This window comes from Eschrichtius robustus, chromosome 2 (assembly GCF_028021215.1).
Source record: "Eschrichtius robustus isolate mEscRob2 chromosome 2, mEscRob2.pri, whole genome shotgun sequence".
Classification (NCBI taxonomy): domain Eukaryota; kingdom Metazoa; phylum Chordata; class Mammalia; order Artiodactyla; family Eschrichtiidae; genus Eschrichtius; species Eschrichtius robustus.
In genome coordinates this window covers 127,299,344-127,313,416 of record NC_090825.1, presented here as the reverse complement: position 1 = coordinate 127,313,416, position 14,073 = coordinate 127,299,344, and the positions used below count along the sequence as shown (strand labels likewise).

At 38.9% G+C, this 14,073-nt stretch overlaps 1 long non-coding RNA gene across 1 annotated transcript in view; it reads left to right on the top strand.

Moving 5' to 3' along the window:
• Positions 1-14,073, top strand: part of LOC137759692 (uncharacterized) — a 35,045-nt gene that overhangs the window by 1,369 nt on the left and 19,603 nt on the right. Inside the window, exon 2 of the long non-coding RNA XR_011073128.1 lies at positions 4,614-4,780. This is a non-coding gene — a long non-coding RNA (uncharacterized lncRNA). The remainder of the gene's footprint in view (positions 1-4,613; positions 4,781-14,073) is intronic.

The window sequence follows — 14,073 nt, the reverse complement described above, 5'->3', positions numbered from 1 at the left end:
CCTAAAAAGAATAACTATATGGTCATTTCTATAGATGGGAGAAAATTATTTGACAAAAATTCCACATCGATTTAGAATAAAAACTCAGCAACTAGGAATAAAGGGCAGCTTCTTCAAATTGTTGAAGGACATCTATAGAACATCTAAAGTTAGCATATTTAATGGTGAAAGACTAAATGTTTGCCCCAAGATTGGGAAAATGTTAAAGATGTCTGTTCTGCTCTTCCTAGTGAATATTGTACTGGTGATCTTAGCCAGTGCAGTGGGGAAAACAAAATAAGGTGGGGGGTGGGGTGGAGTGGGGAGGTGGAGCATACAGTCAGGAAAGGAAAATAAAATTGTCTTTATTTGCAGATAACATGGTCTTCTACACAGAAGATTTCAAAGACTACAAAAAAATCTACTAGACCTGATAAATGGGTTTCACAAAATATCTAAAAAAATGAGGAGATATAATGTATTTACAGATGGAAAGATTCAATATTGACTGTTAAGATATCAGTTTTCCTCAAATTGATCTATATATTTATTGCAATCACCCACAAAAAAATCTCAGCAGACATTTGTGTTGAATTCGACAATCTGATTCAAAAATATACATGGAAATGCAAAAGACCTAGAATAAACAAGACATCTTTGGAAAGAAAGAAGACTCATATTACCTGATTTCAAGCCTTATTATAAAGCTAGAGTAATCGAGTATATAGTATTGGCATAAGAATAGACAGGTCAATGGAACAGTATAGTCTAGAAGTCAAACCACACATATGAATAACAGACTTTTAACAAAGTTGTCAAGGTAACTCAATGGACAGAAGGTAGTCTTCAACAGACAATGCTGGAACATTTGGAAATCCATATGCAAAAACAAAACAATACAAAAAACTCTTGATTCCTAGCTCATACTCACACTATATATAAAAATCAATGTGAAAAAGGTCATGAGCATAAATGTAAATGTGGAAACTATAAAGTTCTAGAAGAAAACAGAAAGTAATTGTGACTTTCATTATGCAAAGATTTTTCAAAGACAAAACCCCCACAAAACATGACATTAAAAGCTGATAGAGTTCATTATAATAACACCTATTCTTCTAAATACAGTGTTAAGAAAATGCCTAGTTACAATACCCCAGTCATTAAGTTTAGACCACCTTCAGTGGACTTGGAAAGGGATCAGAACATACTGTTTTAAATTGCGAGTCTGTACTGTTCCATTCATACTTTTCATAAAATCCTTGATATTTTACTAGTATTTCATCTTACACTGAAAATAATGTTGCCCAACCACGTTAGCAGAATTACTAAATTATTTTGCTTATAGTATGCTTAAACAAACTTCAAATTTTTAACACCAATATTACTAAAACAGTAAAAACAACAGATGAACAAAGTCTGTTCTTATGTTGATTCCTTAACTTTAATATTTTTAAAGTTAGCTTTAATATTTTTCCATTTCAATGGCTATAAAAATTCAACCAAGTTAAAAATAGTTACATTAATAAGCTAAAAATGCCAACAGGATAAGTATTCAAGGAGATATAGTCGGATGATCTGTGAAAGCTCAACTTCCCCTTCTTTCTTTTTTTTTTATATATATATCTTTATTTTATATATATATCTTTATTGGAGTATAATTGCTTTACAGTGTTGTGTTAGTTTCTGCTGTACAACAAAGTGAATCAGCTATATGTATACGTATATCCCCATATCCTCTCCTTCTTGAGCTTCCCTCCCATCCTCCCTATCCCACCCCTCTAGGTTGTCACAAAGCATCAAGCTGATCTCCCTGTGCTATGCAGCAGCTTCCCACTAGTCATCCATTTTACATTTGGTAGTGTATATATGTCAATGCTACTCTCTCACTTCGTCCCAGCTTCCCCTTCCTCCCCTGTGTCCTCAAGTCCATTCTCTACATCTGCGTCTTTATTCCTGCCCTGCCACTAGGTTCATCGGTACCGTTTTTTTTTTTTTTTTTTAAGATTCCATATATGTGTGCTAGCATACGGTATTTGTTTTTCTCTTTCTGACTTGCTTCACTCTGTATGACAGACTCTAGGTCCATCCACCTCATTACAAATAACTCAGTTTCATTCCGTTTTATGGCTGAGTAATATTCCATTGTATATATGTACCACACCTTCTTCATCCATTCATTTGTCGATGTACATTTCGATTGCTTCCATGTCCTGGCTATTGTAAATAGTGTTGCAGTGAACATAGTGGTACATGTCTCTTTTTGAATTATGGTTTTCTCTGGGTATATGCCCAGTAGTGGGATTGTTAGATCATATGGTAGTTCTATTTTTAGTTTTTTAAGGAACCTCCATACTGTTCTCCATAGTGGCTGTATCAATTTACATTCCCACCAACAGTGCAGGAGGGTTCCCTTTTCTCCACACCCTCTCCAACATTTACTGTTTCTAGATTTCTTGATGATGGCCATTCTGACCAGTGTGAGGTGATACCTCATTGTGGTTTTGATTTTCATTTCTCTAATGATTAGTGATGTTGAGCATCTTTTCATGTGTTTGTTGGCAATCTGTATGTCTACTTTGGAGAAGTGTCTATTTAGGTCTTCCACCCATTTTTGGATTGGGTTGTGTGTTTTTTTGATATTGAGCTGCATGAGCTGCTTGTATATTTTGGAGATTAATCCTTTGTCAGTTGCTTCATTTGCAAATATTTTCTCCCATTCTGAGGGTTGTCTTTTTGTCTTGTTTATGGTTTCCTTTGCTGTGCAAAAGCTTAAGATCCCACATGCCTCACGGCCAAAAACCCAAAAAACATAAAACAGAAGCAATATAGTAACAAATTCAATAAAAGACTTTAAAATTAGCCCACATCAAAAAAAAAATCTTTAAAAAAAAATGATCAACGTGGGGAAGTATGTCAAGGATTCATCTGCAAAGGTGACTTAGAGAATTTTGTGGATAGAAAGAAGGGGAAGTTAAGGATTCTACATTTTAATGGCTTGTGCTCTAACTGGACTACAGAGGTTTTGATACATTTCTGCAATAGGGAAATACTGTATTTCTGACTTGGTGAGGAGACTGAAAATTTACAAAATTCTCTAGGAAATCATTGTTACTGTCCAGGAGCTAGTTTTGCAAATCTGGAGCTGTGGGGGATCTCAGGTAATCCTTGAGATGGTTATCTGGGGTCATGTCCAGTCTCCTAATGGACTGAACTTCTTTCTCACCACCAGGAGCTTCATCATCTTGTTGGTAATAGGCAGCACACCCATCATGGCCTATCTCTTTACCAATGCATACTATTGTCATCACACCCTCCTCTCAGAATCTTTTCACCAGACCGAATAAGAGAGCATCTTTATAGAAAGGCTGATATCAATATTTTAAAGCCAGAAAGCTGCTTTGAAAGTCAGCACACACTTTCCATCGTCAAAAGAAAACAAACCAAAAAAACTGTCTTTAATTCCTTTTCTTTATACCTAAAAGAAAATCAAGATACCAAAAATAAAACAAAGCAAAACAAAAACAAAGAGTAACTTAGTTTCCATTCATCAGAAATCATAATTCAAACCCAGATATTCTGATGCCAGAGTCTACACTCTTGACCACTGTGTTATGCTGGCCCTCTTGCCTCACTCTCCATTGTAGACTGTTTTTTGAACTAGTTCATGATTTGTGATGCCTGTGCAAAGGTGCTCCTTCTATTTATTTATTTATTTATTTTTAAGTGGTTCTTGTTTACGTGTTTAATCTTATTTTTTTTTTTGCAATAAACCATACTCATTTATTATTAAAATTCTTTAAAGGATTTAGAATCTCTGGTTTTGAAAACTTCTACAGCATTGCAAAGCAAATCTCCACAAACTTAGATACAGGAATTAAAGATTGTTACAGTCAACAAAAAAGAACATTATTCTCACATGAAGCTTTGGATAACTAGCTATTAACAAGGCAGACAATTTAAAAATCATTTTTCCCTTGTAATTGAATATATTATAATATAATATATAAACAAATGTTCTGAATTGTATATAAATCTTGAAGCCACTTTTGGTTTTTTTATATGACTTCTGCAAGTTACAGGAAATGTTTGAGGAAACAATAAAATGCCATTGTGTGTATTTACATTGAAAATTAAATTCAGACTTACGTGATGTGTATAAAAAGTTAAATCTTTTCTAAAAAATTGTTCTATAAGAATCATCAGCTCTAGATGATTTATTCCAATGTTGTCAGTCCATAAAATACTATTAATAGCTCCAGTAACAGCTGCATCAACAGAAAAATTCTTCTTAAAATGCTCCTTCTATTTAGCCAAGATTTATTATTGAAAAAATAAACTCCTTTAAAAATCACTATTTTAATTGATTTAAAGATTTAATCTTAATTCTTAAGTTTTGGTGTTCAGAGAGGACCTCTCCTAGGTCCTGGAAATGAGATAGCTTGTTGATAAACATGGAAATCAAGTTGGATTTTTAAAAGAGCTCAGAGAATCGGTATCTGAAGAACACTGGGGAAGCCACTGATACTACACATTCAGTGAACTCCCTAAGCTCTGGCCCTCTAAGATTGAAGCATCTAGAAATATAGTCCCTTAGGAGGTGTGTCCTGATTGATGATACTCTCTCTTTGTTGCAGGTGGTACCAACAGACACTGGCTCCAGATTTTGTTGAGATGATCAAGAGGAAATCTAATCTAATGCCTCATATTGCTTTGGGATTCCTTATCTAAGGAGATCCTTGGAGAGCTCCCAGGTATAGCTCTCTGAAGAGTGTCACATCATCCACAATTATATCTGCCAGAGGTAGGTCAAGCCAATCTTTGGAGGAGCCACGTGGTCATATAGTGGCAAAACATGACCATGAACATATTGTAAGGCTCTTATACTATATATGAAGTTGTATATTACTTGCAGGTAGATTGGGATAAGCTAAAGGTATATAGTACAGATGCTAAATAAACCACTAAAACAACAACACAGTTATAGCTAATAATCCAAAACAGGTTAAAAAGGAATCAAAACAAACATTCAATTGATCCAACAGAAGGCAGAAGAAAGAAAAAGAACAGATAGGACAAATAGAAAATAAAATGGAGATGATAGACTTAATCTAACAATGTAAATTATCACATTACATATAAATCTAAACACACCAATTAAAGGAAGAGGTTGTCATATTGGCTAAAGCAGCACAGCCCAACTATATACTGCCTACAAAAAACATGCTTTAAATATAAAGACACAGATAGGCTATTTTTTTTCCTGTACAAATGTTTGTTTTAAAATTTTTATTTTATATTGGACTATAGTTGATTTACAATGTTGTGTTAGTTTCAGGTGTACAGCAAAGTGATTCTTTTATACATATACATATATCTATTCTTTTTCAAATTCTTTTCCCCTTTTGGTTATTACAGAATATTGAGCAGAGTTCTCTGTGCTATACAGTAGGTTCTTGTTGGTTATCTATGTTAAATATAGTAGTGTATGTATGTTAATCCCAAACTCCCAATTTACTCCTCCCCCCCATCTTTCCCCTTTGGTAACCATAGGTTTCTTTTCTAAGCCTGTGAGTCTCTTTTTGTTTTGTAAATAAGTTCATTTGTATCTTTTTTTAGATTCTGCATATAAGTGATATCATATGTTATTTGCCTTTCTCTGTCTGACATACTTCACCTAGTATGATAATTTGCCTTTCTCTGTCTGACATACTTCACCTAGTATGATAATCTTCAGGTCCATCCATGTTGCTGCAAATGGCATTATTTCATTCTTTTTAATGCCTGAGTAATATTCCATTGTATATATGTACCACATCTTCTTTATCCGTTCATCTGTTGATGGACATTAGGTTACTTCCATGTCTTGGCTATTGTAAACAGTGCTGCAATGAACATTGGGGTGCATGTATCCTTTTGAACCATGGTTTTCTCCGGATATATGCCCAGGACTGGGATTGCTGGGTCATATGGTAGCTCTACTTTTAGTTTTTTAAGGAAGCTCCATACTGTTCTCCGTAGTGGCTGTATCAATTTACATTCCCACCAACAGTGTAGGAGGGTTGCCTTTTCTCCACACCTTCTCCAGCATTTATTATTTGTAGACTGTTTGATGATGGCCATTCTGAACAGTGTGAGGTGATATCTCATTGTAGTTTTGATTTGCATTTCTCTAATAATTAGCAATGTTGAGCATTGTTTCATGTGCTTCTTGGCCATCTGTATTTCTTCTTTGGAGAAATGTCTAATAGGTCTTCTGCCCATTTTTTGATTGGGTTGTTTTTTTTTTTTTTTTTGATATTGAGCCGAATGAGCACTTTGTAAATTTTGGAGATTAGTCCCTTGTTGGTCCCATCATTTGCAAATATTTTCTCCCATTATGTGGGTTGTCTCTTTGTTTTGTTTATGGTTTCCTTTGCTGTGCAAAAGCTTTTGAGTGTAATTAGGTCCCATTTGTTTATTTTTGTTTTTATTTCAATTACTCTAGGAGATGGATTGAAAAAGATATTCCTCTGATTTATGTCAGAGAGTGTTCTGCCTATGTTTTCCTCTAAGAGTTTTATAGTATCCCATCTTAAATTTAGGTCTTTAATCCATTTTGAGTTCATTTCTGTGTATGGTATTAGAGAATGTTCTAATTTCATTCTTTTACAAGTAGCTGTCCAGTTTTCCCAGCACCATTTATTGAAGAGACTGTCATTTCTCCATTGTCTATTCTGCCTCCTTTGTCATAGATCAATTGGCAGTAGGTGCATGGGTTTATTTCTGGGGTTTCTATCCTGTTCCATTGATTTATATTTCTATTTTTGTGCCACTACCATACTATTTTAATAACTATAGCTTTGTAGTAGAGTCTGAAATCAGGGAGCCTGATTCCTCCAGCTCCATTTTTCTTTCTCAAGATTACTTTGGCTATTTGGGGTCTTTTGTGTCTCCACACAAATTAAAAAAATTTTTTGTTCTACTGTGAAAAATGCCATTGGTGATTTGATAAGGATTGCATTGAATCTGTAGATTGCCTTGGGTAGTATAGTCATTTTAACAGTATTGATTCTTCCAGTTCAAGAACGTGGTATATCTTTCCATCTGTTTGTGTCATCTTCAATTTATTTCATCAGTGTCTTATAGTTTTTGGAGTACAGGTCTTCTGCCTCCTTCAGTATGTCTTTTATCCCTAGGTATTTTCTGCGTTGGGTCTGCGTTGCTGCACTTGGGCTTTCTCTAGTTGCAGGGAGCAGGGGCTACTCTTCATTGTGGTGTGGGGGGCTTCTCATTGTGGTGGCTTCTTTTGTTGTGGAGTGTGGGCTTCAGTAGTTGCAGCACGCAGGCTCAGTAGTTGTGGCTTGTGGACTCTAGAGCGCAGCCTCAGTAGTTGGGGCACACGGGTTTAGTTGCTCCACAGCATGTGGGATCTTCCCGGACCAGGGCTCAAACCCGTGTCCCCTGCATTGGCAGGCAGATTCTTAACCACTGTGCCACCACGGAAGCCACTGTTACCTTTTTGTTTCACTATTTTGAAGTGGGCATTATGAACAACTATTACCAGTCTTATTTATGTGCGTGTTGATGTGACAATACGTAGTCTTTGTGCATGCTGCTAGACACTACTTTTCCAAGTGAAACTCTGTTGTGTAATTTTTACATTTATAATTTTAATGTGATGATCACATTAAGGATTATATTAAAATGTAAATTTAGAACCTAATAAAATGAAGCATTTAGAAGTTTGATGTTCTACACTTAACCTAGAGAGAGAAAAATGCTTATTTCCTTGTGAAAAATCTAAATTCCATCCTAACCTTCTGTGGTACATTAACTCCATGCTCTGAGGCACACCCTGTGGTGTCTGAGACACTCATAAACAGGTCAGGGTGTGTGTGTGTGTGTGTCTGTGTGCACACGCATGTGTTGTTTGGTGGGTAGGGTGTGTCATGATTAGTGACGATGAAAACGTTCCCATTCTTTCCCACTAGCTGGGTTATTTTTCCTCCCCTCCCTCTCATTCCCCAACCTTTCCCCACTCTTGTCCTTATTTTTCTGTAGATGCTGTATGACTGCCCCATGAATCTTCCCATCGCTGAAGGCTGTATGATCCCTTTGCCCTGCAATGACGTCATCAAGTCAAGCATTGTAGAATGGGGCTTCCTTCCATAAGATATCCACTCAGCAGGGAGAATTCATTGAGTTCAAAGGTTTTTTTGAGACCAATGAATCCCATAGACTCAGACAATCCTTAATTTGTTCCTTGGTCTTGCCATACCCGTCTGATGATCCATCTCAGCATAACTCTCGAACAGCTGACATCTTCAAGCTCATCCAGTTCTGTGTACGCTAGATGGGCCTAGTTTCTCTAGCATTCGAAGAACACTGTTTTCTGGAAAACAATCTCATTTCCAAACACTTTCAGAGTGGGGCTATCTTCTGCAGGATGGGTGATCGTGATTCAGGACATGCATCAATTTTTATGTCTCTCAATTTGAATTCAGCTCACTTCCGCCGGCCGGAGAGTCAGCTGAGTGCTACCTGGAGATATGAGGAGATTTCTTTCCCAAGCCTGATAAAACTGTGTTCTCCTTCAATCCTCAGGTTTGCTAAGACCTTAACCCTCCTCTACTTTCCTCCTGTCTCCCACTTACTACAAAACAGCCAGGCGTTCTGTGTTTCCTGCTGCTCCAGAGCCTTTTGCATGGAGAGAGGAAAGGGGAGTTAGTGGTCCATTGTACATTTTAAGGACGATATAAGAAGTGGAGAGCAATTCTTATTCTCCCAGCCTACATCAGGAATGTAAGGGGGTCTGGAGGGCAGGTGGAAGCTGTTCTCCACCAAAATATTCGGGGTCACGGAGAATTCTTCCTTACCGTTCTAAACTTAGGACTCTCAAACTCCAGTTCCATTTTGGGGGCATGAGAAGTTTGTTGCTTACTATTCCTGGAGGTTCAGTGGTAAATTCTGGCCCTTTGATGCCTGTGTAACCCCAACCATTCCAACCATGGCAGTATGCAGTTCAAAATAATGATGGAACAGGGGCAGGGCTAAGTCCAGCTCCTGGGCACGGTATTTATGGGTTTTCTCATTTTTCAAAGCTTCTGAATATATTTTTTGGTTTTATAAGGGCGTATTATAATAAGTATTAAGCAGGATATCTTCAGAGAGATAAATGGAGCAACTTGAGATGGCAGTAGGTGCCATGCCACCATCACTGGCCCTTCTTAACCCTCATCAGCTTCAAGAAGTCAAAGCCAGCTCTCAATAAGAGATAAAACTGGCCTCTTCTTTTCTCCAAGCTCTAGTTCTTCGGATACTCTAAACTTCTCACAAGTGCAGCAGAGACAAAGGACATTATTCTCCTTTTAGAAGAAACAAATATATTTGAGATCATGAGAAACTGAGCACATCGTCTTCAGTAATAAGAAAACCAGTTAATTTTCTCTAATTGTATGGAAACATTTGAGAGAAGTTTTGCTGGCAACAGGGAGGGAATAGAGGAGGAGTTTATGATTGACTGGAAGAAACACCCACCCACAGAGACAGATCCTGGGGCAGGTATGAGGATGGTCTGTTGGACCTGGCATCCTTGGTCCAGGCTCCCTGATCAGCTTCAAACACAGTAGCTCATTCTGGAAGCTCACAGTTTTCATGAGTTTTATGATTCTGACTGTGACCTGCCTATTGTTTAGCGCATTTAGCAACTTAAGAGTCTACGTGTAGGTATCAAGATGTGTTCCTCAGCCCTTTCATTTCCACAGGGATGTAGGGATCTTTGTAATCACAGGAAAATACATCTTTGAACTCAGCCTGGGCCTTGAGTTCCTCAGGCAGACTTCCTTTCCTTGATTAATTCTGTACATAATCCCATTTTTTCTTTAGGATCTAGCCAGTGACTGACTTATTCTTCTGAGTTTCAATATCCCCTTTGCCCATAGAGGCAGTTCTGACTTCTAGTGGATCTGAGTTCTTCACAGAAGTTGACAGTGTCTTGGTTTTGTGCCATGAATCTATGTCTGTTCTGTCCAGTGGATGAAACCACTGGAGCACATACTTATTCCTGTTTTCCAAGTACTGTTTGGTGGACCCTGTGATAGGTAGTAGGATGACTTGTTCCCAGGAGTCTCTGCAATAGGCTGTCCTGAGCAGAGACTCTCCTCCTTGGGGTCTCCAGTCTGCATCCTCTTTTTGCTCTTCTCCAGATAAGGGTTTCCTAGGATACTTAGGATCTTTTCTCTATTAAATTGGTGACAGATTCTTGTCCTGTTTGCTCCCCTCCCCAGCCTGAGCCTATGAGCAAAATTTTAGGGGGATGACCTCATGGCCATCTGGCCCTCTTCACCCACAGGTAAGCATGCAGAAAACTGATTTTTTCTTCTCCTTGATCTGCTTGAGTGTTTCCTCCAAGGGGCTTTGCAGCTTCAGCTATATAGTCAGCCTTTTAAATATAGATGACTGAAGAGGGAAAGGTATCTTCAGAAGTGTGGGGTCAGGTGAGGAGATATTGTATAGAGGCAAAGCGGGCCTAGTTGTGAAATAGGGTCCAGGATCTGAGTGTTCTCTAGGGGTAGAAAGGAAAAGGGAAGAGGTGGTGTGAAAGAAGGTCCATGGATATTGTTGGATTCAGCGTTAAATGGAGCTCTGATGGAAGTAGGCCACCCAGTGTTGATGGTGAAAACAAGGAAACTGAGAAGGTGGTTCAGTCCAGTGGGAAGTTGGAGGCCAGAGTGTGTGACGACTCAGTGAATCCCAAAGGTGATAGAGTCAAAACAACATTTCCCCCAGCTTCTCCCATAACAGAATATTTGCTTCTGTGGTTGCTCTGTTACACTCCTCAGAGCAGGATCTTGCTCTGACTGCTCTAGAAAGCCACATCAAAAGAGACCTTGTGCAGGCACCTGTAAGAGACCAGAGGTAAAAATAGCATCCAGGAGCAGAATGGGGACAAGCTGGCCTAGCAGGCCTGGCAAAGGTCACGTTTCTCCACATTCCTATTCTCTCATTCCTGTATCTCTTAACCCAAGGCTACCTTTCACTTTCCATTCTCTATGTGTCCCCTTTTTGTGCCATCCCCAGACTGCTATGGGGTCCTGGAGTTCCAAGAAACAAGCCAGGAAGAGGGATATGTGGAAAAACAAGAGATTAATCATTTCCAAAGAGAAAACTGGTGCCTTTAAGGGAAGCTCTCAAGTTAGGAAAATAGCCTATTGGTTGAAAAAAGGAGCAAGGGATCTTATAGGAGGCTTTGTAGAATGTTCAACTGAGAAAAGACTATTTCAAAATTTACCCTAAGAGCCCCAGGAATTAAGACTTAAGGTCAAAAGGTCAATTAGAAAATCATAAGGCTGATATAGGTCCAATGCTGTCATTTACAAAGTGCTTCCATGCACATTGTTCCCAACTGCTTATCACAACATTGCTGTGCTCTTGGCAAGCCAGATGCTCTCTCAAAGGATTAGTCTGAATATTAGGGAAGATAACAACTTGTACAAAGTCAGGCCCCAAAATGTTGCCTCCAAAACAACCTATATTGCTTCTACTATCTCACATCACCACCCCACCCCATGGGCACGACCCACTGCCCAGCTCCACCAGTTTAAATTCTTGTGGAAGACAGAGAAGGGATTAGAAGTGTCCCCAATTCTGATTTACTTCCAATGAGCTCCCCTCAGAGGGCTATGTATTTTGAGGATTGGCTTTAGGAAGTGACATCCCAACAATTGTGGACCTAAGACCATTTGCTCCACAATGAAAGGAGCAAAAAGGGTATCAATGGGAGAGGCCTGGGTTGAACAGCAAAACCTTAGCTCTTAAAGTTCCCGCTTTCTCTTCCTGCCACTGAGTTGATGCTGAAAGACAAGACAAGAAAAAAAAAAAAAGAGAAGTGGGACCCATTTCTTATACTCCTTATTCTAAGCAAGCAGCAGACATTCATTAATGAGTAAAGTGACATTCTATATTGATAAAGTTGAGTCCTGTATTGTTTCCATGTTATTTATTTGTAAAGTAGATATGTTTTCTACTGATTCTCCTTTGTCGAAGAAGAATGACAAAGAATTCTTTGAGAAGAATCTTTCTCAAAGAATGGCTTACTGCCTTTGGTCCTCAATTGGTATTTCAGATAGTGGTCCTCTACTGTAAAGGGGCACAGAAACTCACATTTTCTGGAACATGTTTGCTCCATTCTATAGGATTCTGCTCCATGAGTAGAATCTGTATCAGAGGCCTTCAGAGGCTCAACATTGCTCTCTGGGTCAGCCCAAACACAAGAGAGAGGCTTGGCCAGGTAACACTATAATGGGAAAGCAGCTGCTGAACAAGCATTGAAGGCCTCTTCTCTTCAGGTGCCCTGAACTCTCTTTATGAACCAATCCATGACCTATGAATCACAGTGTTTGGATTTTAACCTGGAACTCTTTACCACATCTAGGTAGATGGTCTGTGAACTTTGGTTAGAAACCCTAGTCTCCACTATACCCTTTGTCCACCCAACCAGTTTTCCTAGTCAAATGGTGTGCTAATCTCTCCTGAGAATTCCCATTCCTGTTATCTCTCCATTCCAATAATTGATTTAGAATAGTGGGAGTAGGAAAAGCAAAAACAAGAGTCAAGTCAGTCTCTTTTGTGGGCTGAGCCTAGAGTTCCCTTACCTGACTAATGTCTCTGTTTTTTTTCAAACATTGGTAATTATGCACACCACTGGGTGCAGTAACAAGACAAAAAGGTGACCCCAACTTTGTACAAAAGTAAAAGATGGAACCAAGGTCCCAGGACTCACTAAAATGCAGAAACAACCAGCCAAAGTTCTCCATCATCTAAAATGCACTACTACCTCAGGAAGTTGAGCACAGAGACTACCCACTCCAGTCTGGAGTTCCAGACCTGCATCACAGAGCTATGGAACAGTCACAGTGGGTTCTGGAATATGGGGGAGGGGAAAATGAGGAAGATGAACCCAATCCCCATCCCCTACTATCTAACCTAGCAGATCCCATCATGACCCCTATATCTCTCCTGGTTTTTCCATTTTCTACCAACAACTTTTCAGCATATTTTATATATATATGAACTGATTACTTTTGCCAGGCACACTTTTATGCCTCTCATGTGTATTTACTCATTTAATCCTCATTATAATCCTATTGTTTAAATACTATTAGTGTCCCCATGTTAAATATAAGGAAACTAGGGAACATAGAATTTATGTTATTTGCTAAGGTTACACTGATAGCAAATAGCAGAGCCAGCATCCAAGCTGGGAACTCCAGCTCCAGTCACATTCTTTACCACCAAACTGTGTTGTGTAAAATATCATGGCAGTCTGGATCAACAGTCCAAATCAATGCAGTCAGACTTACCTCCATTTAGCACTTTGCACAGGATTTCAAACATACTCTTAATTGATATCCTTTCACCTGTGGCTCAGAACACTGTTCGAAGGCGTGAGACTCTGAGAGGAAGGACTTGCCTAGGGTCACAGATGTTAAAGAGCAGAGACAGATTTGAGCCCATGACAGATTAGGGTACATTATTTTCTTCTGCATTTCTCAGAAGACAGGAGGAAACTGAGGCCAGGAGAGGTTAAATGAGTAACACTGTCCTGTCTCCAGCTGGTCCAACTTGGCACTCTACATGTGATTGTTGCTAAACGTGTATAAAGTCCTAGTTAGTCCTTGTCTCTGTATTGAATATTTAGGTGAAACTTGATCCTTCAGACTCCTTGGGGGAGTCTGGGTTCTTGACAGCACTCATGCAGGTGATAGGAGGTTTTCTTACAGTCCAGGCAGATGCTATAGGAAGATAAGAGAATTAGGGAGATGAATGAGGCAGAGGGTGAGCAGGACAGAGGCTCTCTGTGAATTAGGGGATCTGGTAGGAGTGACTAGTGGACACGTTACCTGTCCTTACAGCTCACAGTAACTTTTGGGGAAGAGTGAACAGCATCCACTTAGTGCTATAGGCTTAAGGGTTTCCATCAGCACAACTGGGTTCAAATCCTAGCTCTGCAAGTCACTGAATGTGCACCCTGAATAGATCACTTCCATCTCTCAGGGTCCTGCTTTCTTTGTTTGTAAAATAGTGTTGATAGTATGACTGCTCACCAAAATGACA